At 44.4% G+C, this 27696-nt stretch overlaps 1 protein-coding gene and 1 long non-coding RNA gene across 2 annotated transcripts in view; one reads left to right on the forward strand and one right to left on the reverse strand.

Moving 5' to 3' along the window:
• LOC117351215 overlaps positions 1 to 27229 on the reverse strand; it is a 61274-nt gene extending 34045 nt beyond the window's left edge. Inside the window, exons 1-2 of the long non-coding RNA XR_004537351.1 lie at positions 27211 to 27229; positions 18648 to 18787 (exon numbers count right to left, since the gene is read on the reverse strand). This is a non-coding gene — a long non-coding RNA (uncharacterized LOC117351215). The remainder of the gene's footprint in view (positions 1 to 18647; positions 18788 to 27210) is intronic.
• The window catches only part of PCBP4 (poly(rC) binding protein 4), a 120633-nt gene that overhangs the window by 28286 nt on the left and 64651 nt on the right, over positions 1 to 27696 (forward strand). The gene's annotated exons all lie outside the window — the stretch shown is intronic.

Raw genomic sequence — 27696 nt, forward strand, 5'->3', positions numbered from 1 at the left:
TAGAAAACTGCCATGCCCAAAAAGAGGGAAAAAAAGGCGAACTCTTCTGAGAAAGTGAGAAGATGTAGAGGAGAAATGATTTCATAATACTCATAAGAGAATGTGATGCCAATCAGGGAGGGGCTGACAATATGGTAAATAAACAAGAAGAGACAAGAAAGGGTGAGTTGTGGTACACAAAGAGTCTATGAAGACCTATAAAGAGAGGAAGGAGTGAGAATGTTTACAGCAGACTAGTTATGAGCAAGAGAGCCAGAGAAGAACGGGGAAATATAATCAAGATGTTAGCATGCATAATTTAGTAAGCAGCAGCTTTCTGGACACACTGGAGCCAGAGAGTGGAGAGATTTAGCAGAGGCAATGCTGAGGATAGGGCAGATTTGGGCAATGTTCCAGTGGTGGTAAAGACGCAGATTTATTCATGGGCGAAACACAAATGTGGTGGAGAATGGTAAAGCTACCAACAGAAGAGGTTTCAGTACAAAGAGAGCTGAGGAGGAAGGTTGTTCTGTTTTGGAGATGTTCCATTGGGACGTGCCAAAGCGGTGACAGAAGTGGCAGTGCTGGAGGTAAGTAGAGCCCTGGGCATAGGTCACTGAAACAATACGAGGGGGTGCTGACTAACTTCCTAAATTCTGAGCGTTATTTTGCCGCTATCTTATTTTGTTATGTGCCAATTTGCAGAAACAAAATTCTACATTTTGACATAATTTCAGATCATTGATTGAACCATATCCATGTCATTCTCTTTTTGGTTGGGCCGACAACTTTTCAGCATCCCCTCGTATACAGTAGAGATGGAAGTCAGGATTGGAGAATTCATATTGAAAGAGAATTGTCATCCATCTGTTTGTGAAACTATGCTGGATATTTCTTAGACGTTGCTGGAGATTCAAATATGGTAAACTGGTTTGGAATTCAGGGTGGTTAAAATGCTAGATGCTTCCATAAAATGGATGGAATCACATGCATTTGATATTCAATAGGCAAAATGACAGTGTGACTTAAGTGACTGCTAAGTCAGTAATGTTTTCCAAGCTTTCCTCTTTATCAATACAGCTAATATATAACTTCCACAAGTGATAAATTACCAGTGCTATAGTGAGCTTAACTATGTATACGCCAATCCTCAGGTATCCAGGGATTTTCAGCCAGCCACCCAAGTAACATCTCATGGTGGTAAAATCCTCATTAATCCCAACCTAGCATTTATGACGTTTTGACAAATTTTTTTCTCATCAGGACAGGTAAATCTACAAAACAAAGATACAGCATTTAAAAACTTAGCATTCCCTACCGGTTCAATATAATATCAGGGGAAGTGCTTTAATTCTAACTACATAACTTTATTCATAATGCTTATATGCTTCAACATAGTCTTTGGCAGCTTAAAATGGCCGAAGCATTCTCTATCACTCTAATATAGGGCATCTCCGATGACATCAGCCCCCATCAGGGCCAATCACAGCTAAAGAAGCTAAAGAATTAAAAAAAGGGCTAAAAGCAAACCCAGGCATACATACTCAAAGGAAGGAGCCCAACTTCAGAATAAAAGAGCTGAAAACCCGGACTGGATTAAAGCTACATCCTGAAGAGGAAGCTTATTTTTTCTTATTTTAAAAATCTACTTGAGCCATCCAGTCCAATGTTTCATTTAACCCAGGAGTCATGGAATTTAGATTATACATCCATCATAGCTCATTGATGTTCAAAATCCTATCAGGGTGGGAGGGAGGTAAATTCCATGACTCCTTTTGGGTTAAATGAAAATTATAAATAAAGTACATTGCATAGATGAAATAAGGAAAAAGAAAAAAATTCATTAAAACGTCATAAATGCTAGGTTGGGATTAATGAGGATTTTACCACCATGAGTTATGCTACTCAGGTGGCTGTCTGAAAATCCCTGGATACCTGAGCATTGGCGTATGCATAATTAAGCTCTGTAGTTCCTTATCACTTGTGAAGTCAATAATGTTAGCACCTCTTTTGATCAGAACCAAAGAAACTGTCCTATGTAATTTGAACCAGGTCTCACCGTGGGCATCCTGCCATCACCTTAATGGTATAGGCTGGGCTGACCAGTGCTGTAGCTGTCTCTTCTGTAGCACAGTGTCAGGGAGCAGCAGAAGCGCCCTAAGATCCGATCTGAAAATAAATCGCTAGTTATTAGCCACACGTCTTTTGATGTTTGGAGCCATTAAGTGTATAGATATGATTCCGGTACCCTGTTTTGTAGGGACCTCGTGGTCTTTTTATTAAATTTTTAATTGTTTTTTTTTATAATGTCAGTCAATTAAAACATTTAACTTAGACTCTGATACAGTGCCTACCAGAATCCGGGCCTAAACGTCATCAATTCATGTTTTCTCATGCGGCTGTGTCATAGGCCAGTCTCCAAAAGATTCATTCATGCAAGCCATGATATTGGCGTTCAATGTCTCCTGCCATTGACTTCTGCTTATAAAGATGTTATTTTATTACAGTACTCCCCAGAAATTCACAGAAATTCTAGGAACCCCTGTGAATTTTGAAAAACCGTAAATATGGTTTTTCGCCTGTCAAGAGGCAGGAGAGGGCAATTGAGGCACCAGCGGGTGCAGAAAATCTCTCGCGGTATGCTCCAACTGTCTCTTCCTGTTACTAAAGTCAGGCTACACCAATCAGGAGCTGCTTTGACATGCCAGATAGCGTGTCAAAGCAGCTCCTGATTGGTGTAACCATGACTTTAGTAAAAGGAAGTGGCGGTTGGAAAGTACCGCAAATTACTGAGCCCGCAATTTGCGGGCGTTTACTGGATATTGAAAAAAGTGATTAAAAAATGCTTAATATAGACGATTGAAAGAAAGACTAAATAACTGGATTGATGACGAATATGAATTTACCCAATTGCTGAATACGCAGAATGCTTTAGATATGGAAATATTCTGAGGGACCCAACACAAATTATATGAATATCACATTTCTGGCTAAGCATAAGGGTGGAAACCTTTAGTGAGAACTGTTTATTTCCCCCTTAAAAATAGTAAGTTTTGGTGGAGTTTTAGGTGTTATTCTTTGGCATATGGGTGTAGGTTGCTTAGCACAATTGCAAGGGGACATATGTGGACAGAGCTTGGATGCATTAAGAGTGTGTTACCAAGTCATGTACACAACTTATAGAATAATATAAGTTGTTTGCATTGCATGATGCTGTGAGGCGTACCATTTTACCCCAGCAATTGATGTGACATAAGTGGGCATTCCTAACTTTGGGCATGCCAGAGCTACTGGGCGCTATTCTATAATGGCTTAGGTGCCCACAAGTTGTTATAGAATCGGTGCTAAATGTGCCCTGTTTTGGTGCCAATGTATAGAATTACCCCCTTGATTATTAAATAGGTCCTATTAAGACTAATGGGGTTTGCATAACTGACTTGGGAAACCCTAGGGCTGCCAGATTTCCTCTAAAAAAAAAAAAGATAGAGTATGGTCCCATCCCATCTCAACCCCCAGCCCCGCCCCCCCAAACCTCAGGACCACGTCTGCGCTTGCAGGCAGACATGACGACATGTGCATGCATTCATGCAGATGTCGTCATCTCGTTGACGTCCGCACATGCTCAGACACCCTCCAGATGTGGCCTTGAGGTCGGGGACTTCCATAACCAGGACAAAATGCCGGGTTTTGGAAATCCCTCCGGGCACTGGGACAGATCTCTTAAAAAGAGGACATGTTTGGGTTTCCATGGATGTCTGGTAACCCTAGGAAACCCAAATCCAAAACTCCCATGTAAGGCACTGCATTGGAAAACCCCTCAGCAGTGGTTCTTAAACCTGTCCTGGGGGACTCCCAGCCAGTCGGGTTTTCAAGATATCCCTAATGAATATGCATGAGACAGATTTGTGTATAATAAGAGGTAGAAGACATACAAATCTGCCTCATGCATATTCATTAGGGATATCTTGAAAGCCTGACTGGCTGGGGGTCCCCCAGGACAGGTTTAAGAACCACTGCTCTATAGTATAACCCTTCCCTCTCCCCTTGAATGCAAGCCAGAGCCTTGATGGGAACAGCTGCCATCAGTGACAAATGGGAGAGATCAAAGGGCTGGGGAAGGAATTTAGAAGCATGGTCCCCACCTCCATCCACCTCCATTTATGCAGCTGTCCCTCTTCATCTCTTGTTTAACAAGAAGCTGCTTAGCTTGTTTTTCTACAGATTCAATGAAGGGGAATCCGCAAGGCTTTAGTGCTATTTTGGACCCGGGTATGCAAGGAAAAAAGTACTTAATTCTCCCCCCGACCAACCTCTAAGCTCCCTGTACTATTTTTAACCAACAATAGCAAAGTGGTGCATGGCTGGCAGAGCCCTGGATTGGATGGGGGGGGGGGGAAGGGGTGTTTGCTAGCTGTGGATTTGGGCACTGATCACAGCCATACCATGCCGCTGACATTCTGTAGATACTTTATACGTGTTGCTACAATTGCTGAGGGCCGCGCATGTGTCTGAAGGGGGGGAGAGGGGGTTCGAAGGTGACAGAGGGTAGTTTGCATGCAGCCTGAATCTTTCAGCTATGGCGTGTTCTAGTAAAGTGCAGAAATGAATTACAACGCTGTTGAATAATGTGTGCATACGTCTGTGAATGACCTTTGTAGTCCTCTTTAATAGGCAAGGCTTAATTTATAGACAAAAGAAAGTGAGCTGTGCAGTAGTGGTGGGGCCAGGTATAAACTGTGGTGGGGTAAGGAGGGAATTGTGGGAAGCATGGGTATAGCCATGGGTGGTCTTGGGCTCACCCAAAATTCCCATGCCCTCGTTACGGCTGGTGGGGGTCCCCAAGCTCAACCAGCCACAGGGGTCGTCTGGCGGCAAGAGCCGCTCCCTTTCCCATTTGCTCCATCTAGTTACATTGTCCAAGCATTGCCATCATGCTGGCCTCCTCTGTGCTGCACACTCTTGTTTTCACACATGCGGGAAAACTTAGCATGTGCCAGGAAACCAGGGCAGGGGCAGAAGCCGTTCTTGCTGCTGGAGGACCCTTGCAGCTGGTGAGGCTTAAGGATCCTCACTGACTCAGGTATTTAATGTTTTTTGAGTTGGCTTGAGTGGGGATTGCCCAGTGGCTCACTCAAAATTTGAAATCTGGCTACCCCTCTGGTGTGAAGGGTCATGGTCAGGGCCAATGCAAACTGTTGCTCTCTAAAAACTCCTTCCCCCCCCCCCAACATAGGTGTGAACACACCCACACTATTCCTCCTTCTTATCCTGGTGGAGCATTGGTGAGTGAAAAGTGGCTGGATTTCAACACTAGCAGAGGTTGGGGATGAAAGAACACGGGGATAAGGAGGAGAAAGAAAGTGGAGAGAACAGGGCCCTTTCTATCTTTGTCCTATTTTTTCCTCTATTCTAAGCAGTGGCGTAGCAAGGGTAGGAGGCGCCCGGGGCCCTCCTCCCTGCCCCTGATCCTTCTGCGCCACCCCCCTCGCCCTCCTTCCGTGCCACACTCATGCCCTCCCTTCCCACTCATACCTCTTAAAATCTTTGCCAGTTTTTCCAGCTTGCTGCTTGCACTAGCTTTCCCGCTGGCATCACTTACTAGCCCTGGACCCAGAAGTGACCCGGAAGTGATTTCAGAGGGAGCCAGGTCGGCACGAGCAGCACGCTAGAGTAGTTGCTCACACAGGTGAAGATTTTAAAGAGGTACGGGGTGGGGTGGGGAAGAGAGGGTGCAAGTGTGGTATGGGGAGGCGGAGAGGTGCCGGTGCCCCCATCAAGATGGCTCCTGGAGCAATCTGACCCCCTGTCCCCCCACCTTACTACTCCACTGATTCTAAGACTAGGCATGCCAAGTCACACACATTAGGCATGCATAACGCGACCATACATCCTGTTTTGAATGTGACATCCCATTTTTAGGCAGCCTGTCCCATTGTCCGCAAGCGCAGCTTCGGGACGCAAAAATGTCCTGTTTTTTAGCAACCCACTGCAAGGTTCTCCCTTACGCAGGGAGTGCCCAAAACGAAGGCAATGCGAGTTGATCTCCTGGGAACAACGCCGACGCAGGAACAGATCAGGTGCATGCAGCAACTGCACAAGCCTGCTTTGTGTTTTAATTTTATTATGGTTACCATTATGAATGAATAAGATAGTGTGTACATGAAAAATGAATGGAAGAAACTGGGGGCGGGACTGAAAATTAGTAGATGTCCCGTTTTGAGGAAAAAAATTAATAGTCACAATAGGCATGCAACACATTTGAGCCCCTTCTCAAGCACAGATGCATAAATGCCCTCATATGAATTCTGGGCACAGGTGTTGCTACAGGGCGACAAATCTCATCCCCCAAAATTGCTTTGCTATCCTAACCAGAATCAGCACCAGAACCCTCCTTAGGCTGCAGATATCCAATCTGGTATTTTCTCCTCTCTTTCAGCACCCCCTCCTCTCCTCTTTCCTGTCTTTCAATCCCCATCCCACTAATCCAGCATCTTCTCTTCTCTCTAGGCTGGAGTGGGCTTCAAAGACAACTCCAGTAGATGGGAAGCAGAACCAGGGCTGGGCAAATTCCTACAGTCTGTGCCCCAAAATTGGCAAGGAGAGAGAGAGAGAGCAAGAGCTTAAGTATCTTATCATATTCAAAGATATGTCAGTGGTTCCAAGGCCTGTACTGGAGGGTTTTGAGCGAGTATAGTAGCCAACTTTTCAAAATAATTGGGGGTGCTAAACCCAAAAGGAAATTACTCTTCCTTGGACAGTCAAGGAATTTGGTCAATATTGGGGGTGCTATAGCACCCACAGAGCTGACTGCTATGCCAGCCAGTCAGATTTTCAGGATTTCCACCATGGTGCTCAAGCCGTGGTCCCGGTGCACTTAGAGCCCTCGCTTCCCCCAGTGGGAAGCAATGTAAGGAAGCCTCATGAGGGAACAGGGCTCAGAAGGGAAGTTAAGAAACATGAAGTAGAATTCCAGTAGCTGGAAAGGGTTGTAGGGTTTTTGCGAGACAGGGAAAGTCAGAAACTGCATGGTTCAAAAAGCATTGGGATCATCAGCTCAGGACGTAGAGGGGCGGAGGAAAACTTTGGGCAGTACCTCTTTATTGGAAGGGATTTTAGTAGCCAAACAGACCCTATTATAATGGAAGGGAGTGTGTATGGGTCCCTTTAAAGGCCCAGGGTACAGGTGAATGTTCCAGCAGCCAGGGAGATGACAGAAGAGTGGAGACAAGCAGAAAAAGTGTTAGTGCTCCAGCCCATAAGGAGCCCAGAGAGTAAAGGAGGATGGCCAGTTGGAGTAAACAGGCTAGACAACCCAGAACAAGAAGGATGCCAAAGTAAGAGTTGTCAGGAAGTCATGGAAAGGAAATGAGGCTGGAGTACATGGACGTAAGAGGCTGATGAGCTGGACTGGAGAGATTGCAGGAAAAAGGAGGCTACCAAGATGAAAATTGTAACTTTTCTACTTTCCCTCCCGAATCATGTTTGTATTTTATGAAAAAATATTGTTAATATGTTAGTCTCTCTGTATTATACTCTATTTTTAATTTTGTTCATCGCTTAGTAATCCTAATAAGCGATTCAAATATACTAATAAACTTGAAACTTGAAGGATGGTGCTGGGGAAGTCACGATTTGGGGTGGAGGGTGTGTCAAGGGACCAGAAAGTTTTGGGGAGGCGCAAGGCTGAAGGTTTACCTAGGGTGCCTAATACCTTTTTACCAGCCCTGTGCAAAAATCAAGGCCATGAGACTGCTGCCATGTCAGGGTAAACAATTCCAAGGTGTCCAGCTCTGCTCTGTTTCTTCCAGAAACTGTCCAGCCCATTGGTAGTTCTGCTCCATTTCCATGGGTGAGTCAGAACTGATTTGCATCACCAGCTCTGCAATAATGAAAGATTGTCCTGCCTGACATTAAGTCCTTGGTAACACACATGGAAATGGATTGAATCTGCACAAATTTGATATTTGCAAGTAGTAATGCCAATCTTCAGGGCCAGGATTGACAACCTGAAGGTTAGAACTTTTATTCTCCAGCTTCAAACTGTGCTATTTCACCCTCATTCTATTTTTTTTCAATCCAGCAGAAAGAATTGAATATATAAGTCGCACCTAAAGTTATGTGCCAATTCTACTTCCAAATTTAGTTGCTGAAAAGTGTTCCAAGGGATGCAACACAAGGCACCGAAACAGGGCCGAAATGGCAGATTGGCATGGGAATACATTTACACATCCAAATGTAGCCATGTGCATGGAGGAACATGGATGGGTTGGAATGTTCTGGAAAATTGCACAGTATTATAGACTAGTGCAGATGTGCACCTGGTTTCAGTCATTTAAGCACTTGCACCCAAAGTTGAGCATGGAATTTGGAGACAACAGTATTCTATAAAGAGAAGTCATCCCAGAGCACCCTTTAAAGAATGGGTGCTATTTTTTTGGCACCCATATGTGGGTAATACAATAAATCCCAAAAAATGGTTGAATGGCATACAATAACGTCATATAAAAGAAACCATTCATATAGAAGTAACATAGGGCTAGATTCATTAAGCTTTGCGAGTCTTCTCCGACCCCGACCTGATTCACTAACCTCCTGGCCTGATCCAATCCATGCATGCAAATGAGAAATGGCATGCAAAGTAGGAAGGCGGCGATTCACTAAACAGAAAAAGGCCGATCCACAAAGAAGCGACTGCTGAGGACCAGTCGCTCACGTCCTTGCCAACTGTCCTGCTCTCTGCCTCCCTGAAATCCCAGTATCAAAACAAAAATAAAATTTTAAGCACATCTCCCTTGTGCAAAAAGCACAAGAAGGCAAGCTCTGCCAACTCTCCAGCTCTCTGCCACCCTGTCCCTGCCATCTCTTGCTTTCTGCCACCCTTCCCCAGTATGAGCCTGTGGTTTTAACCTGTGGGTTAAGTGTGTTCTGCTCCTGGCTATAGCCATTAAAGCCCCCCTCCCCTTGTGCGGAGAGCAATCTAAAGACAAAGAAGATGGTCTGCGCAGTGTCAGGATCGATCTGTGGGATCGGTGTGGGACGTGCCTCTGATCGTGTTAATTTGTATAACAACTCATAGTGAATCAGTCGCCCGGCCACAAATCGCCCACAGATTGGATTGGTGAGTTTATTGAATCTAGGCCATAGCAAATAAGAAAACTTCAGATTATTAAGGGAAAAACACCTCAGTGTTGCTCAGAACAAGTGAAAGGCTACGTTAGCCAACCACCACTGGCTACCAACTACTGATATACAATCAGAAGAGGCAAACACATCATGGGTATAAAAAAAAACTCCCAATGCACACAGTCCAGAGAATAAACTCCCAAAAAAAGAAACAAAAGTACTTCTTAACAAAGAAAGTCTTCAGATGCTAAAGTGTTTTAGTGGCGGGGCTTTAGGAATTCAAACAAAAATCCCAACAGCTACTATTTAGTCCAAGTAGAACGCCAAAGCTAGGAAATATCCAAAATACGGGGTTCACATATGTGGGTGCCCATAGAGGGTAATGCTGTAAGGAACTGCTGAAAGTTAGTTTGCAAGTACACCCCTAAATGCCAGTATTCTAGTCATTTAAGTGACTACGTATTACTACTGTTTAATTCTATAGCGCTGAAAGGCGTATGCAGCGCTCTACATTCTAAAGTCCATAATCTGGTTACGTAACAAACCATAGGCTTCTGTAGTGGTGTAATAAGAGCTAATTACATGGACTGGTGTTACAATGCATCCTCCTAAACTAATCACATATTACATTCACCCTATGCCTACCCACACAGCCCCTTTCAAACTATATAAACCAAATTAAAATCTAACTATAATTATAAAATATAGCCTTCTATATATACTGCCTTCTAGTAGTATTACAACCACACTCAAAACAGTTTACATATAGATACATCAAGCATTTTCCTTAACTGGTAGGGCTAGTCTCAGTTAGGACACTGGTCCTGGGGCAGTGGAGGATTAAGTGACATGCCCATGGTCACAAGGAGCATGAGAACATAAGAATTGCCGCTGCTGGGTCAGAGCAGTGGTCCATCGTGCCCAGCCGTCTACTCACACAGCAGCTCTTATGTCAAAGACCAGTGCCCTGAATCTAGCCATACCTGCTTACTTGTCTGACTTTGTGTTAAATCCCTGGAGAGATTTTTCCCCTACAACAGACTCCGTAAGAGTGTTCCAGTTGTCTACCACTCTCTGGGTGAAGAAGAACTTCCTTACGTTTCTACGGAATCTATCCCCTTTTAACTTTAGAGCGTGCCCTCGTTCTCTCTACCTTGGAGAGGGTGAACAACCTGTCTATCTACTAAGTCTATTCCCTTTAGTATCTTGAACGTTTCGATCATGTCCCCTCTGTCTCTTCTTTTCAAGGAAGAAGAGGCCCAGTTTCTCTAATCTTTCACTCCTCCAATTTGAACCCACAACCTCAAGAGTGCTGAGACTGTAGCTCTAACCACTGTGCCACACTCTCCTCATATATATATCCATTTACATCTGTAGTAATAGGTACTTACTTTCCATTTCAGAACAGGCTTCTATCAGGTGCCCCTTTATAGAACTGCTCCCCACAGATGGAGGGGGTGGCGACCCCACCGACAACCAGGGGAATCTTCAGGGTGGAGTAGGGGACAGGGACCAGAGATTACTAAACCACCAGGGATTTATTCTAGAGTCAAGCGTGTTGGAGGCTTCCCAAGCCCACTGGGCCACCAGGGAATCTTTGTGGGTTAGAATTCTTGGCATATTACCCTGGTATTCTTTAAAGAAAAGTAGACACCTAATTTTCTTTATACAACAGACTCCAAGTAGGCCGGTGTCTGGAGTAAAATTGTTCTTTAATACAATTTCCTTTCAAACTTTCAAAAAATCTTTGAAGACTTACTTGACAAATTTGTCTCTTGAAATTTTGGCTATGTATCGATTATGTGTATATATGCATTCTACTGTGCTTGACATGTACTCTTGATGTAAACCGCTCTGAAATGCAAGGTATACATAGTAACATAGTAAATGACGACAGATAAAGACCCAAGCCTGCCCAGTACTGGCCTTAGTTCCTTCAATGTATACCCATTATTTTCTGAATAGAGATCCTCTGTGTTCATCCCACGCTTGTTTGAACTCCGTCACCGTTTTCTTATCCACCACCTCCCTCGGGACTGCATTCCATGCATCAACCACCCTCTCCATAAAGAACAATTTCCTAACATTACTCTTGAATCTACTACCCCTCAACCTCAAATAATGCCCTCTGGTTTTACCATTTTCCTTTCTCTGGAATAGATTGTTTTACGTTAATACCTTTGAAGTATTTGAACGTCTGAATCATCTCCCCTGTCCCTTCTTTCCTCTAGGTCTAGGCCATATTCAGGGCTTCCAATCACTCCTCATACATCTTCTGGCACAAACTTCCTACCATTTTCATCGCCTTCCTCTGGACCGCTTTAAAATTATGTTATATCCTTTACCAGATACGGTCTCCAAAATTGAACACAATACTCCAAGTGGGGCCTCACCATCAACCTGTACAGGGGCATCAACACCTTTCTTCTACTGGTCATGCCTCTCTGTATACAGCCTAGCATCCTTCTGGCAACAGCCACCGCCTTGTCACACTGTTTATTCACATTTAGATATTCAGACACTATCACCCCAAGGTCCCTCTCCCCATCCGTGCATATCAGCCTCTCACCTCCCAGCACATAAGGCTCCTTCCGATATCTAATCCCCAAATGCATTACTCTGAACTTCTTTGCATTGAATTTTAGTTGACAGATATTAGATCATTCTTCTAACTTTTGCAGATCCTTTTTCATGTTTTCCACTTCCTCCTCAGTGTCTACTGTTACAAATCTTGGTATCCGCAAAAAGGCAAACTTCCTTCTAACCCTTTGGCAATGTCGCTCACAAACATATTGAACAGGATCGGCCCCAGCACCGATCCCCGAGGGACTTCACTACTCACCTTTCCCTCCTCTGAGCGAATTCCATTAACTACCACCCTCTGGTATCTGTCTGCCAATCAGTTTCTAATCCAGTTCACCACTTTGGGTCCTAACTTCAGCCCGTCAAGTTTGTTCAAGAGCCTTCTATGAGGAACTGTGTCAAAGGCTTTGCTGAAATCTAAATAAATTACATCTAGCATATGCCCTTGATCCAATTCTCCAGTCACCCAATCAAAGAATTCAATCAGATTCATCTGGCATGATTTACCTTTTGTAAACCATGTTGTCTTGGATCCTGTAACCCATTTGATTCTAGGAATTTCACTATCTTTTCTTTCAGCAATACTTCCATTATTTTTCCAATAACCGAAGTGAGGCTTACCGGCCTGTAGTTTCTCACCATCTCTAAGGCCACTTTTGTGAATAAGGACCACATCCACTCTTCTCCAAACCCCAGGAGCCACTCCTGTCTCCAAAGATTTGTTGAATAAATCTTTAATAAGACCCACAAGAACCTCTCTAAGCTCCCTAAATATCTTGGGATGTATCCTGTCCGGTCCCATCGCTTTTCAAGTTTTTTCAAGTTGTTCATAAACACTTTCTTCCATGAACAACACGGTATCTACTCCATTTGTGTGTGTAACTGTCAGACAATCTTGGTCCTTCTCCAGGATCTTCTTCCGTGAACACAGAACAGAAGTATTTGTTTAACATGTTTACTTTTTCCTCATCACTCTCCACGTATCGATACATATCTTTTAGTCTCGCAATTCCATTTTTCTTCCTTTCACTAATATATCTGAAAAAAAAATTTTCTCCCCTTTTTACATTCCTAGCCATTTGCTCTTCCACTTTCGCCAGACATATCTCTTGGCTTCTTTCAGTTTCACCCAGTAGTTATTATAGGTGCCTAAATATAGGTGCCCCTTCATAGAATTTTAATTTTCTGGCGAAGTTACATTACATTACATTACATTAGTGATTTTTATTCCGCTTGTACCTTGCGGTTCAAAGCGGATTACATAAGAAGAGAACTGGACATTTCCAGGATGGTACATGACAATAGAGAATACAGTTTGAGGATAGAGACTTAATAACAGAATGATAGTAAAGACTTAATAACATCGGAAGATGTTTTGGACGGCAGTGTTTTGGTTTCTTGGGGGATGGGTGAGGGAGGTTAGGTAGATTGTATATGCTTTTTGAACAGCAGTGTTTTGATTTCTTTACGGAATGTCTTGAGGTCTGATGTTGTGGTTAACAATCTGGTGATGGAAGGTTCGAGTTTTGCAGCATGTGTTGCCAGGAGGCTATCATAAAGCTTTTTGCGGTGAGTACCCTTGAGTGGTGGGTATGTGAATGATGTCAGTGTTCTTCTTGTTCTGGTTGGAAGGTTACGGTTTAGGCGGTCATTTAGGTAGGTGGGTGCAGTACCGTTAATTACTTTGAAGAGTAGACAGTATAGTTTGAATTGAATTCTGGCTCGAATCGGTAACCAGTGTGAGTCTAGGTAGGCATTGGTGATGTGGTCAAATTTTCCGAGTGAGTAAATTAGTCTAAGGGCTGTGTTCTGAACAGTTTGAAGTTTTTTGATCATGTTTGTGGGGCATGGTAGATAAAGGATATTGCAGTAGTCCACGAGGCCTAGTACCAGGGATTGTACAATTATCCTGTAGTGTTCTTTGTCAAAGAATTTCCTTATTTTTCTTAAGTTGCGCATTGTGAAGAATGCTTTTTGGGTAGTTTTGTTGATTTGGGTCTGCATAGTGCAGCATCTGTCTATCAGCACTCCCAAGATTCTGAGTGAGGTCTGGATTGGGTATTTGGTTGCTTTAATTTCTAGGTCTGTTATGGATGGGTTTTTGTCCGTTTCAAGCATTAGGAATTTGGTTTTGTCCGAGTTTAGTTTCAGTTTGTGGTTTGTCATCCATTTTTCTACTTCATCCAGAATTATTTCCAGGTGTCCTGTTGAGGTGTGGTCTTGGATTTCGAAGGGGAGGAGAATAGTTATGTCATCTGCGTAGCTGAATGATGTTACATTTAGGTTGTCTAAAGTGGTGCCGAGGGAGGAGATGAAGAGATTGAATAGAATGGGCGATAGTGGTGACCCCTGCGGGACTCCGCATGGATTTGACCATGGGTTAGATTTCGTGTTGTTTGTCTTAACTCTGTACGTTCTTGTTTTAAGGAATCCTTGGAACCAATTGTAAACCACCCCTGAGATCCCGATTGCATCAAGTATCTGGAGTAATATGGTGTGATCGACTAGATCGAAGGCGGCGGAAAGATCTAGTTGGATAATTAGGATCCTGTGTCCTTTACTGAGGTGTTGACGGGCTATGTCTAGTAGTGTTGCTAGTAGTGTTTCCGTGCTGTGGTGAGATCTAAATCCTGATTGAGAGGAGTGAAGTATATTATGGTCAAATAGGTAGTTGGTGAGGTATTGAGCCACAAGTCCTTCAATCAGTTTGACATATAATGGGATCGAAGCGATAGGTCTGTAGTTGGTAGGAGCGTCTATAGGGCCTTTTTGATCTTTCAGTAGGGGTGTGATTATGATCTCTCCAAGATCTTGTGGGAATTGACCTTCTATGAGAGTGCTTTGAATCCATTGCATGAGGTTGGTTTTGAATTTAAGGGAGGCATTTGTAAGCAGATACGATGGGCAGTAGTTCAAGTCGCATGAGGTGTGGCTGTATTTTTTGTATAGTCGGTTCAAATCAGACCATTGTAGGGTTGGGAATGTGGTCCATGTTCTGTCTGCAGATATGGCTTCTTCCGTTGTGGGGGTTATTATCTCGTAGAGTTTGGTGGTTGAGTTGTTGAAGGTATTTCTGATTGTAGTGATCTTGTGTTTGAAGTGGTCTGCTAGTTGAGAAGCTGTTGGTGGTTTATTGCCTTGAGTGGCAAGGAATGGGTTTGTGTCCGTAAGTTTTTTTACTAAGTTGAAGAGTGTTTTTGTGTCAGAGGTGTTTGTGCCAATTAGTTTAGAGTAGTATGTTTTGCGCTTTTCTTTAAGTTTGATGTTGTATAGTTTGATTTGGGTTCTCCAAGCGGATTTGGTTTGATCATTTTTCTTTTTTCTCCAAGATCTTTCAAGTTGTCTGCAATGCCTTTTTTGTAGGAGGAGTTCGGAGTCGAACCACTTGTCTGAGGATCTGCAGATTCTATGTTTGGTTTTTTCAGGGGCTAGCTCGTTCAAGGTTGTTTCACTTAGGATGCGGCTGTGATTTACGAAGTCAGTTGGGTCGATGGGGGCGATTATAGGGTCAACTTTATCCCAGAATGTGGCAGGCTCAATTTTCTGTCTAGATTTGAAGGTTGTTTTTTGTGGCTTGGGTTTTGTGTTATTTTGAGGCCAGTTGATGGTGAAAGTGTATTTGTGGTGGTCTGACCAAAGAGAGGGATGCCAGGTACCATTGGTGATATGAATTTTTGGGGTGTGGAGGTTATGAGACGTGAATGCTGCTATATCAAGTTGGTGGCCTTTTTCGTGCGTGGGTTCAGGATTGAGGATCTGGTAGGATAGGGCGTCGAGGTATGAGAGTATATCGTCTACTTGTTTGGATGTGTGGTCCTCGAGGTGGAGATTGATGTCTCCTAGGAGCAAATTGTATGTGGAGGTTAGAGAGTTCTGGAATATGAATTCTTCGAGTTCAAGTTTTGAAGTGTTCCATTTTCCTGGAGTTATGTAGCATAATAGACAGTTCAAGGTGTCTGTGAGTGTATTGTCGGAGAGTTGGCATGCAAGAAGGTCTAAGTGAGGGGTTGAGTGTTTGTGTAGAACTTTTAGGTTGAGGTTGTTTTGTACTAGAATAGCTAGTCCTCCCCCTCGTTTGTTTTCTCGACAAACCAGCTCTAATTTGTACCCTTTGGGGCAGAATTCGGTTATGCATGGGTCCGAATTGGATGTTAGCCAGGTTTCGGCTAGGAAGAGACAGCTTAGTTGTTCTTCAGTCAGCCAGTCTTTAATTAGGTTTGCTTTTGGGCTAATTGATCTTATATTCATGTAGGCACAGGTTAACGAGGTATATTTTGTGTTGGAATTAGGATTGCAATTAAGGTAGAGGATATTTTTTGGTGGTGTGAGTTGTTTTTGAGTAGTAGTCTTGTGCTTTGGTGGAGGTCTTTTTCCCCAGGTGGTGGGAATGTGGTCTTGGCTGGTCAGTGGGCAGGATGTTAGGGTTCTCGTGGTGTGGATTTTTCTGGGTGGTTGTGGTTGTCTGTAGGTTGTTGTCAGAATTGGGATGGGTGATAGGTGATATCCTGTGGTTTGCCAGTTGGAAATGAGTAGTGAAAGTATTAGGATGGCAAGTGTGGTTTTGTATATGTAATTTTCCATTTTGTTTGTGGAGTGGAAGATTCTTTGGTTCTGGTATGTCTCTGGTTTGGGCTGTGGTAATGGTGTTGGTGATTTCGAGAATATATATATATATTTTTTTTTTATTTATTTTTTTTTTTTATTATTATTCGGTAGTCGCTTTTGTGTTTAATCTCTAGTTATGGCTCCCGAAGGGGCGATTCTTTAAAGAAAGTGGATCCCTGACTCGGGGGAGGGGCGGAGCGGGGCTCACAGGTTCGCCTCACTGCTGCGGGCTGGGTTGGCTCTGTCGGCAAAAGCTCCCGCTGCTGGAGTTCCCGAAGCAAATCAAGAAAGTAAGAAAAATAACTGTAAAATAACTGAAAAAAAGTCTCCTCTCCCGTCTGGCAATGGGGAGGAGGCGGATCGGGGTTTGAGTGGCCTGTTTGCATGTCCGATGCTCTCCTTCTCTGGCGGCGTGGGCTGGCTCCCGCTGCTGGAGTTCCCGAAGCAAAATATTTAGTTGTAGGGCAAAGGCCGGCAATCATAAGTCTAAGTGGCTGTGCCTGATCCCTTCTACATCTTCAGCATGGATAAAATGGTAACACCTCTTCCCTACAATATCTACAGGAGTCAGGTCCATATAATCGCTAATCCTCTGAGTTAACTGGTATTGGCAGCTTCTGTATTCCGGCAGTCGTCCCTGCAGTCGCTTCCCAAAGGCGCGTGACAAAGGCGCCCTTCGACGGCGCGCCGAACGGCTGTGCGCCGTTCGCGCTAAGAATTTAAATGGCTCCCTTGCTGGGCAGGAGAGGGGCGGAGCAGGGCTCCCACGCTGACCTCTCTCAGGATCGGGTCCGGGACTGTGAAGATCCTGCTGGTGTCTGGTAAGGGGCCCGATTGAGGCTGTGCGCCGTTCGCGCTAAGAATTTAAATGGCTCCCTTGCTGGGCAGGAGAGGGGCGGAGCAGGGCTCCCACGCTGACCTCTCTCAGGATCGGGTCCGGGACTGTGAAGATCCTGCTGGTGTCTGGTAAGGGGCCCGATTGTAGTAAGTGCTGTAGTATGCCTTGACTTCCACACTACATTTGTTCTATTGAATACTGCATCCAGTGGCCAGTTTTCTATGGAAAGCTGGCAGTAGAAGCCAAGCAGTCAGAGGCTCTACTGTGTGGCTTCCTACACGGGTCTCATTCAAGCATTTTGCATGCCTGCTGCACAATCCTTTAGCACAGTGATCGTACTCAAGATTTTCCCATGCTACAAGTCTTTTTGCATGAGTAAGACTAGCATGGGACTAGAGTAACCTGTCGTACTAAAGCATGGCACAGTTTACTTATCCGGCCCCTCAGTGCCGTCTGAAAGGCAAAGTGGAATCCAGGCAGGTATACAGGTAGACACTCAGGACTAGGATAAGACAGTAATGAAACAATGGGGGGGAGGGGTAAGGAGGTGGCATAGAGAAACTATACAGCAGGCTGTTAGCTCTAGTCAATATTTTTTGCCATCTGACTGTGCAGAACTGTTGCTCTAGTCATTTTACAGAGCAGTGATAGCAATATGCCTTTATGGATTTCCTGGCACCCAACCAGATGGATTATGCAAGCACTGACAGTACAGTCAGGGAAATGTGCCACGGAGATGACTGCACAAATTCTTAAGAGGTCTTGATTCAAAAGTTTTATACGGTTAAAATAAACATTGTACTTCATAAATATAGAGCCCCTTTTACAAAGGCACAACAGCCATGCACTGAATCCCATTCAGTTCCTATGGGCTTCAGTGCATTTATAGCGGCAGCATCGCTACCGAGACTTTGTAAAAGGAGCCCTTAACCAGTCAAACACTTTCATTTCATTTGCTTTTGGGTTTTCATTATACTTGATTTTTTAAAAATATTGTTTTGTGTGTAAGTATAAGTTATTTGCAAACATATACTAAGAACATAATAGCCTTACTGGGTCAGACCAATGGTCCATCAAACCCAGTATCCCATTCTCACGATGGCCAATCCAAGTCACTAGTACCTGGCCAAAACCCAATGAGAGCAACATTCCAGAGCCGAGATTGTGATGTCATAATGCCTCATTTTACAGTGCCTCAGAGCCAACCTCATCGGTGATGTTCAATGGCTTGATTGTCCTATACTTGGCTCATGTAAGAACATAATAGCCTTACTGGATCAGACCAATGGTCCATCAAGCCCAGTAACCCATTCTCACGGTGGCCAATCCAGGTCACTAGTACTTGGCCAAAACCTAAGGAGTAGCAATATTCCATGCTACTGATACAGGGCAAGCCCGAAACATCCAGCCTCAGACATAGATGTCCTTTCGAAAATGCGCCTCCACGTCTCACGTCTTGACTTTGCTAATAAAAAGCAGTGTAATTAACTAAAAAAATAAAAGAAAAGCCCAAGTTTACCTATTGCCAAGTCTGAATGCCAGCAAGTAAATATTCCAACGAGGTTTTTCTTCCCCTTAGCAGGTCGGGACCTACTCAGCACCTCTTCGGTGAAGACGTTCATCTTGAATTTCACTTTTTTGATGAATCAGTTCAGATCCCTGTGAGCCAACAAGGAGTTGTTTTTGTGGTGTTTAGCACAACTCAATATTTCATTAACTATACAGAAATAGCATTTAAACAATTTTGCAAATTATGTTTTACTCCCATTTATATAATTTTTTTTACTGTACATCACCTTGGTGTTTATTTGAAAGGTGAACTATCAAATCCTGTTAAAAATAAATCCTCAGCACGTGGCTGAAACCCTGCACTTGGATCTTAGCTCAAAAGCAGCAGCTACCTGTGTCAGGTAGCTGCTGCTTTTGAGCTAAGATCCAAGTCACTGCCAGAGAAGGGGAATATCTTTCAGTACTCTATTGATTTAGTGGGACAGGAAAGGAGTGTTAGTAGGGGGTTAGGTGAGTTTCTGTGTAAAGGGTCGTCAGCTTAGGAGGCCTGGGTCTGGGCCAGAGTGCCTCCTCATTTTTCAATTTCACTTCCATCTCTAACCACGTCACTTCCATCTCTAATCACTGCACTTAAAAGCAGCTCTAAATGTAGGGACTTTAAAACCTTTTAAGTCGACCTTATGCCTCTCTCTCTCTCTGTTATGTTGCACTTGAGTGAACACTTATTCCATCCTCTTCCCTTATAGGGATCCTCTTGTTTGTATCCTGTGCCTTTTGAATTCCATTGTTTTTCATCCCCCCCCCCCACTACCTCCTGTGGCAGAGCATTGCAGGCATCTACCCTCTCCATGAAATAGCATTTCTTGGCGTTGCTTTCCAGTTTCCCCTCTTGCAGCTTCATTTTATGTCCTTTTACTCTATAGGAGTGTACCGCAAACTTTCTGAAGTCGCGGCACGCTAAACTCAGTGCTGTGGATGAAGGGCATCTGGAAATGCGTGGATGTCGTGATAACACACGTGTGTAATATCACATTGATGTCTGTGCATGCACAGAGCCTACTAATACAATGCTGGTGGAGGGGAGGGGGAGCTGGAGAAGGAGAGATGAGGCGAGGAGTAGAGGCACCAGCAAGGAGGAAAGATGCCAGTTGACTGCCTACAAGAGGCACATCCTATAAACAGTCAGCCGGTGCCTGCGCCCAGTGGCATAGTGAGGGTGAGAGGCGCCTGGGGTGGTAGCATCCCTCCCCTGCCCTCTTCTCCACCCCCTACATCCACACGCTCCTTCCCCGTCCCCTCCTGCCGCATGCATGCCGCTTCCCTTCCCCTATGCCTCTAACATTCCTGGCACAAGCAGCAACCCCCAGCCTGCTGTCACACCAGCATCAACTCTTCCTCTGACATCACTTCTTAGGTGCGGGTCCAGGAAGTGATGTCAGAGGAAGAGCCACAGCAGGTTGGGGGTTGCTCATGCCAGAAATGTTAGTTACGAGAGAAGGGAAGCAGAGGGGGTGGGGGAGGGCGGGGAAGGAGCAACAGGGAAGGGGCCGAGAGGAAGAAATGTGCATGCGCCCTCACCAAGATGGTGCCTTGTGCGGACCGGCCCCCACCCCTCTTACTACACCACTACCTGTGCCTCTCCTCCTTGCTGGCACCTTGTGGCACACGTGATCTTTCCTTTTTTGGAAGAGTTTAATTTATATTGTATCTCTCATAGTAACATAGTAGATGACGGCAGATAAAGACCCGAATGGTCCATCCAGTCTGCCCAACCTGATTCAATTTAAATTTTTTTTAAAATTTTATTTTAAATTTTATTTTTTTTCTTCTTAGCTATTTCTGGGCGAGAATCCAAAGCTTTACCCGGTACTATGCTTGGGTTCCAACTGCCGAAATCTCTGTTAAGACTTACTCCAGCCCATCTACACCCTCCCAGCCATTGAAGCCCTCCCCTGCCCATCCTCCACCAAACGGCCATACACAGACACAGACCGTACAAGTCTGCCCAGTAACTGGCCTAGTTCAATATTTAATATTATTTTCCGATTCTAAATCTTCTGTGTTCATCCCACGCTTCTTTGAACTCAGTCAGTTTTACTCTCCACCACCTCTCTCGGGAGCGCATTCCAGGCATCCACCACCCTCTCCTTAAAGTAGAATTTCCTAACATTGCCCCTGAATCTACCACCCCTCAACCTCAAATTATGTCCTCTGGTTTTACCATTTTCCTTTCTCTGGAAAAGATTTTGTTCTACATTAATACCCTTTAAGTATTTGAACGTCTGAATCATATCTCCCCTGTCTCTCCTTTCCTCTAGGGTATACATATTCAGGGCTTCCAGTCTCTCCTCATACGTCTTCTGGCGCAAGCCTCCTATCATTTTCGTCGCCCTCCTCTGGACCGCCTCAAGTCTTCTTACGTCTTTCGCCAGATACGGTCTCCAAAACTGAACACAATACTCCAAGTGGGGCCTCACCAATGACCTGTACAGGGGCATCAACACCTTCTTCCTTCTACTGACTACGCCTCTCTTTATACAGCCCAGAATCCTTCTGGCAGCAGCCACTGCCTTGTCGCACTGTTTTTTTCGCCTTTAGATCTTCGGACACTATCACCCCAAGGTCCCTCTCCCTGTCCGTGCATATCAGCTTCTCTCCTCCCAGCATATACGGTTCCTTCCTATTATTAATCCCCAAATGCATTACTTTGCATATCTTTGCATTGAATTTTAGTTGCCAGGCATTAGACCATTCCTCTAACTTTTGCAGATCCTTTTTCATATTTTCCACTCCCTCTTCGGTGTCTACTCTGTTACAAATCTTGGTATCATCTGCAAAAAGGCACACTTTTCCTTCTAACCCTTCAGCAATGTCACTTACATACATATTGAACAGGATTGGCCCCAGCACCGAACCCTGAGGGACTCACTAGTCACCTTTCCTTCCTTCGAGCGACTTCCATTAACCACCACCCTCTGGCGTCTGTCCAACAGCCAGTTTCTGACCCAGTTCACCACTTTGGGTCCTAACTTCAGCCCTTCAAGTTTGTTCAACAGCCTCCTATGAGGAACTGTATCAAAGGCTTTGCTGAAATCCAAGTAAATTACATCTAGCATATGTCCTCGATCCAGCTCTCTGGTCACCCAATCAAAAAATTCAATCAGGTTCGTTTGGCACGATTTACCTTTTGTAAAGCCATGTTACCTCGGATCCTGTAACCCATTAGATTCAAGGAAATACACTATCCTTTCTTTCAGCAACACTTCCATTATTTTTCCAACAACTGAAGTGAGGCTCACCGGCCTGTAGTTTCCTGCTTCATCCCTGTGACCACTTTTATGAATAGGGACCACTCCGCTCTCCTCCAATCCCCAGGAATCACTCCCGTCTCCAGAGATTTGTTGAACAAGTCTTTAATAGGACTCGCCAGAACCTCTCTGAGCTCCCTTAGTATCCTGGGATGGATCCCGTCTGGTCCCATCGCTTTGTCCACCTTCAGTTTTTCAAGTTGCTCATAAACACCCTCCTCCGTGAATATATTTATTATTTAAACCACGGTATCACTTCTCTCCTGATCCTTCTGTCCTCCCCTAATGCACTTGCACATTACAATGACAATTCTATAAGCAGGCGCATCATTGTAGTTGCCAAGATGCCACACAGGTAGTGTCTATTCTGTAAGGGTATGCAGATACCCAGAATCCATAAAAAAATTACTACAGCAACCTGGTATTGGCACACCTTAGATTTACACACCTGCAGTTACACCAGCCATAGACCTGGCATAACTGAGTACACCTAAATGTGGCAAGGGCGTGGGCATCCTACACTGTTCCATAAATTATCTGGGAGATATTCCAAATGATTTAACTGGCCAAACACGACTGCCGACCATCTAAATCGCTTGTTTGGGGATATCTGCTATATTTTTGGCGGCACTGAATTGGTTAGTGCCACTGAAGGTGACCGCTTAAGGGCTGATTCTATAAACAGCGCCTAGAAAAATGGCACCAGCCGTGTGTCAATCACACTTACACTGTTTATAGAATCGCATCTAGCGGCACCTGAAATGTATGCCAGGGTTTTAAGGGCTTACATTTCAGGAGCCTAAGTTTTTTTTTTTTTTTTTGGGGGGGGGAGAATCGTACTTGCAGTATCAAAGTCATACTCTACCCATAAAAATGCCCACTTAGGCATTAAGGCCTGGATTCTGTAAACTGCGTCCCGATTGTAGGCAACTATAGGCATCCTATAGCTGTCTAATCAGCCAATCGGGATGCATGTTTTCTAAAAAAAAATGCTCCCCAGTCAGGCCACCTATATTGAAGGTGCCTCGGGAACCTAGGGAGGCCCGCAAGTCTGCCTAGTTTATTTCAAGTTTATTATACTGCCCACTCAAGCCTTCTAGGCAGTGTATAAAAATGCCTTAGGCGGCCCTACGCGTCTCCCTAGTAAAGCGGGAGACACTTATAATGTAGACCCCTAAATGTAATGTAATGTAATTTATTTCTTATATACCGCTACATCTGTTAGGTTCTAAGCGGTTTACAGAAAATATACATTAAGATTAAAAATAAGAAAGGTACTTGAAAAATTCCCTTACTGTCCCGAAGGCTCACAATCTAACTAAAGTACCTGGAGGGTAATAGAGAAGTGAAAAGTAGAGATAGAGGAAAAATAAAATAAAAATAAACATTTTAACAAGACAGCATTGATCTAGATACTTTGGAAGGTAGAAGAGAGGAGAGAAGGAATAGATACAGAAGGGAGAACCGTTGAACAGTAACATAAGAACATAAGAACATAAGAATTGCCATCTCCGGATCAGACCCATGGTCCATCGAGTCCGGCGATCCGCACACGCGGAGGCCCAGTCAGGTATACACCTGATTGTTCTAATCACCCATATCCCTCTATGCCTCTCATAAGGAGATGTGCATCTAATTTGCCTTTGAATCCTAGCACAGTGGATTCCTTAATAACCTCCTGTGGAAGAGCATTCCATGCGTCCACCACTCGCTGCGTAAAGCAGAACTTCCTGACATTTGTCCTGGACTTGTCACCCCTTAGCTTCAAACCATGTCCTCTTGTCCGTGTCACATTGGACAATGTAAATAATTTGTTTTTCTGCTCTATTTTATCGATGTCTTTCAGTATTTTGAACGTCTCTATCATGTCCCCTCGCAGCCTCCTCTTCTCAAGGGAGAACAATCCTAGTTTCTTGAGTCGTTCCTCATATTCCAATTTCTCCATACCTCTTATTAGTTTCGTTGCTCGTCTCTGCACCCTCTCCAGCAGTTTTATATCCTTCTGGATAAATTTAAATGATAGAAATAGAACAAAACAAAGACAAAAGGCAAAACAATAGATAAGATTAAAGATAGATCATAAGCTGGAAAGAAAAATAAAAATAAAAACTTTGTCTTCAATCCACGGTTTCAGCGTCATTGATGAAGTGGAGCAAGTAAGTTTAGGTGGAGGGATAACGTTTCCAGAAAAAGGGCTGACAGTCCCAAGATGCCTATGTCTTCTCCCCTGCGATGGTCTCCTATCCATGTATTCCTTCCCAGACACACTGCCCGTGTCTCAGCCGCTCCAAGGAGGCTGCCCCAGATGAGGCTCACGGTGATTGCAGGATTTTCTCCTCTGCGGGAAAGCCGCCCGGATCTGATTGTCGGTGTGTGCTGACGCCGCTGGAAGCTTGGCAGGTGACTCTCGGTGTGTTTCAGAAAGATTTTGGTTGTGTTTTGCAGATAGGCAACGGCGGCTATCGACATGAGAGGTTCCAGAGCATTGAGACATTTGCCAAAAATAGGGTCCCAGAGTGGGACCTCCGAAGAGGGATGTCCGGATGAGGTCAGTGAGGCCAAGTAGGCCTAAGACAGCAGGGCCAAAAGCCGGGATGACAAGAGGCTTGGTCACTGCCGACACAGGCACCGACCTCCATACAGTGATCAGAAAAGGAGGTGGTCTCAGAGGAACAACCAAACACAGTTCCAGTGGAAGAGGCAATGACACACCCGGAGCACCACTCTGCACCCCAGTCCTCTCCCGTTTCCTCCACCTGGCTCCCCAGTCCTGAAGCCAAACCTGCACTCCTGTCCCTGTCATATCCAGGCTCACCGCCAGTTCCTCCCCCCGCTCCAGTACAGTCCAACAAACACATCTGGATAGTGGATCTTGCGGAAAGCTCCCTTCAGCTCCTCCAACTGCAGGCTGTCGACGCTTCCGGCCGCCCGCCCGGGATCCGCCTCCTCCTTTTTCGCTCCCAAATAGGGGCAAATTGCAGCACGCAGCCATCTGCACACCGGAGCAAAGGATTCAGACTAGGTCTTCCACTACCTCAACCAGGACAAGGTCTCAGTCCGGTCTCTCCAGCTGCCACCATAAAGTCAATCGAACTACAAGTGCAGGGCCCTTCAACTGCCGAGCTGGATCCAACGGTCAATCATAACACAGTAAGTGATTTGAAAAATAAATATAGAACAAAGGAAAAGAAACTCAGAAAAAGAAACTAAGAACAAAGACAAAAGCAAAAATTAGAAATCAATAATAAAAATTATATAAGACAAAAGAAAAGAAAAAAACAAAAAAGTAATCAGGAGATGGAACAGTAGATGACTTAACTGTCCGCCATCTTGTTAGAATGTATGAATGAGGCAGGAGGAATGCCCAATCCCTCCTGCTGGTAGGCCCCTCCACCCCCACCAAAAAAAGCCCAAAATGGGGGTCTCATCTTACATTTAGGTCACTGCCCACCTGCCCCCCTCCTGGACTTGTTGCCTGGTAGGGTGGTCCTCTCCCGTATACCACTGGACCACCAGGGATTCAAAAAGATACATGGAGAGAGGTAAAAAAAACTTTGACAGAGTCAGACAGTAGAGATCTCTTGTACCAGCCCACCAAATCATATGGCGGACCCGGTGGAGGCCTACAGGACATCGGGACAGAGGGGAAAAGGGTGCAGGGTGCAGATCCTAGCAGGGAGGGAGGGGAGACAGGGTGGAGAGCCTGGCATGGCAGAGAGAAAGGGGTGGGGCAGGGTGCAGAGCCTGGCAGGAAGTGAGGGGGCCGGGTGTAGAGCCTGGTAGGAGAGAGAGGGAGGGAGGGGGACATCGCACAGATCCTGGCAGGGCACATGAATATTAACTCCTCCCCCCCTCCAGTCTTATATTTGAGTCAACTTTTTTCCTCCATTTTATACTCTGATCGGCTTATATTCGAGTATATATGGTAAGATATAAAATTTTTCCTTTTCATCTCCAAACCAAATTAGTTCACAAATAGGGTGGGAGAATAAGATCATAGCTCAACATGTATAAGGGAAGCTCCCTAGAGAACAAAAATGAAAATATAAATAGAACTCTGAAGGAAAAGTTGGAGCAGCTAAATACTGCAGTATGTAAGAAGGGTAATGAATAGCGTGGAAAGCTCAACCTTGCAACTGTTGCCTCCTAAATGCATAACTTGGTGCTCTGCCCATGCCATACAAGTTTGCCCTCCATGCATTTGAACACTATCCCATTTACACACCTGTATAGAACAAAGCTTAGAGTATTTTGTGATGAATATTGGGCTAAATTCTATATAGCAGTGTATTGAAACTGTGTGCTGGGGAACACTAGCGTGCTGACCGATATTCCAGGTGTGCCACAAGACACTAGGGAGGAGGAAAGGCACTGGCACCGGCTAAATGCCTACAGATGTGCCTCTCGTGGCAAGAAACATCCTGTAGGCAGTCAGCTGGAGCCTCTCCTCTCCGTTCTTCTTCCCTTCCAGCACCCCCCTCCCCCCGGCAGCTCAGGACCCTATCTGGAGAGCCTTCGCACATGCAGTCATCAACATGATGTCATGCATGTGCATGTCATCATCACATCAATGTCCATGCACTTCCAGATGCTTCTAGCCACGGCCACCATGTTTAGTGTGCCGCAGCTTCGCAAAGTTTGCGAAACACTGCTTTATATGGGACCTAAAAAAAATCAGTGCTGAAAAAACTGCTATTCCATAAACTGTGCTTAAAGTTAAGTGTAGTTTAGAGAACACTTATGCCTGGGAATTGTGCTTAATTATAGGCGCAGACAGGTGCACCAACATTTTGGAGCAAATGCCTGCACCTAAATTTATTTTTCTCTATCAATTCACCAAATCAACATATGAAGTACAAAGCTTCCATAGATGATAAAGAATCAGTCTTATAGTGAGCTTAACTATGCATATGCCAATGCTCAAGCATCCAGGGATTTTCAGAAAGCCACCCAAATAATATAACTCATGGTGGTAAAATCCTCATTAGTCCCAACCTAGCATTAATGACATTTTAACAACTTTTTTTGTCTTATTTCATACATATATAGTTTATATTATACTTTATGTATGCATATAGCCAACTTAGCTTTTCTACGATTTCTGTCCCCTTAGCCAACATGTTTCGCTATCATTTCATCAGGACAGGGAAATCTACAAAACATAAAAACAGAGTATTTAAACGCTTAGTATTACCTCCCGGTTTCAATATAATATCAGGAGAAACACTGTAACTCTAAACACATACCTTGTTTCATAATGCTTACATGCTTCAACGTAGTCTCTGGCAGCTTAAAATGGCCGCAGCGTTCTCCATCACTCTGAAATAGGGCAACTCCGATGACATCAGCCTCGAACAGGGCCAATCACAGCTAAAGAAATCAAAAAAGGCTGAGAGCAAACCCAGGCGTACAACCCACAAGGGAGGGTCCCAACTTCAGGATAAGAACGCCAAAAACCCGGACTGGACTCAGACTACTTCCTAAAGGAAAAACTTTTTTTCTTTCTTTTCATATTCAAAAATCTACTTGAGCCATCCAGTCCGATGTTTCGTTTAACCCAAAAGGGGTCATGGAGTTTAAATTGTGCATCCATCGTAGCTCATTGATGGTCAAAATCCTATCAGGGTTACCTCCCTCCCACCTAACTACAGTCATGTCCATAACTCTCCATTTTAGATCTTTCATTATGTGGTGGCAGAGTTTCCAATGTTGCACTAAAGGTGATGTTTAATTTTGAGTATTAACCCGCGA

Source organism: Geotrypetes seraphini, chromosome 17 (genome assembly GCF_902459505.1).
Source record: "Geotrypetes seraphini chromosome 17, aGeoSer1.1, whole genome shotgun sequence".
Taxonomy (NCBI): Eukaryota; Metazoa; Chordata; class Amphibia; order Gymnophiona; family Dermophiidae; genus Geotrypetes; species Geotrypetes seraphini.